This window comes from Octodon degus, unplaced genomic scaffold (assembly GCF_000260255.1).
Source record: "Octodon degus isolate 3935 unplaced genomic scaffold, OctDeg1.0 scaffold00156, whole genome shotgun sequence".
Taxonomy (NCBI): Eukaryota; Metazoa; Chordata; class Mammalia; order Rodentia; family Octodontidae; genus Octodon; species Octodon degus.
In genome coordinates, this window is record NW_004524732.1 from 3,605,466 (window position 1) to 3,607,329 (window position 1,864).

Consider the following 1,864-nt stretch of genomic DNA (forward strand, 5'->3'; position numbering starts at 1 on the left):
GTGAAGATGGCCCTACTCCCAAAACTGCTGTACAGATTTAATGCAATCCCTATCAGACTACCACCAACATACCTCACAGACCTAGAGAAATCATTCCTAAAATTTATCTGGAACCAGAAAAGACCTAGAATAGCAAAGGCAATCCTGGGCAACAAAGACAAGGCAGGAGGCACTAAATCTCTCTTCCAGGAGATTTAGTGTCTCTGGTTTAATGTTTAGATCTTTAATCCATTTTGACTTTAGTTTAGTGCATGGTGAAAGACCTGGGTCAAGTTTGAGCTTTTGGCACGTAGAGAGTCAGTTTTTCCAGCACCATTTGTTAAAGAGACTATCTTTCTTCCAGTGAGTCTGTTTGGCCCCTTTGCCAAAGATAAATTGGCTGAGTGTGTTTGTAGGGGCTTCAGCAACTTCTAATCTAAAAAACAGTAGGGCCCCAAAATTTAAAGACCCAGTCCAGAAATCGGCATCTGAGATGAACACACACTTCTCAGAGGAAGAATTTAAAGAAGCGAATAAATATATGAAAAAATGCTCCACATCACTAGCCATTCTTGAAATGCAAATTAAAACCACATTGAGATATCATCTCACCCCAAAAAGAATGGCTATCATAAAGAAATCACCCAACAACAAATGTTGGAGAGGCTGTGGGGAAAAAGGAACCCTTCTCCACTGCTGGTGGGAGTGTATATTGGTGCAACCATTATGGAAATCAGTATGGAGACTCCTTAGAAAAGTTGGACTGGAAATCCCATTTCAACCAGCTATTCCTCTACTGGGAATTTTCCCAGAGGATCTGCAAACATCGTATCATAGGGATATATGCCACTTGAAGATATACTTATAAGTGAAATAAACCAGACATACATGTATAAATATCATATAGTTTCCCTAGTATAAGAACTCAAAAGAAGAAATACAAAGAGAAAGGTATAATACAAGTAAAAGGAAAGTAGGATCTCAAGGACTAACTAATCAAGAGAGGGAAAGAGAAGAGCTAGGAAACATGAATAAGTCAAGCCATACAGTTATATGTAGCAGATGGGCAAGGCAATGTTCCTGAGAACCTTCAGAAGATTTTTTTAATCTGGCAGAAAATTGGAAAGATTCTCACCCTGACTAACTATATATACTGATACCTGTGAACTGAGCTACTGCACTGCAGTAGTAATTTCTAATAGTAGTTTCATGCTTGGAGTGCCTGTCATTCTGGTCTTCTGAATATGGGCTGCTTGTCATGACATGCCAGTTGCTGCTATGATGTCTCTTGGGTATGTGGTTGTTTGCAGACCTAAACTAGAGAGAAAGGAGGGCTGCAAGGAAAGCCAACATTTTGGCCCTAGCCTTCCAAGGTCAATTAAGACTTAGTACACATGAGAACTTGTACTGTAACATCATGTAACTCAGCAGTGTACCACATTTTCTGATCAAGGAGATTATGGGGCCAAAGAGGAAAGTGATTGATGATGTAGAGTGTGCCTAAACATTCTCTTAGGCTTTCACAGAGAGCACACTGCCCAAGCAATGGCTGTGACTCATCCACATGGCTGACACTGATGAAGGTTCTACAATCTGAGGTACAGGATCTCGGGATAAATCCTGAGGGGATTTCACTGACCTTATCAGACCCAAAAGCTACAACTCTTGTCGCATAGGTCCTGCTTTACCTTGGTCTTAGCCATCCAGCAGAAAAGTATAAAAATGAAATATAAGAAATAAAGCCATGCTGTTATGTTGAGATGTGGGGGACTCAGGTCATCAATTTCTGACATTGCCAGTAAAGTGGAAGACCCAATACTATTATGGACTACTGGACTCTTTTAGAATATTTTGCTGAGTTTACACACCTATAATATTCAAATAA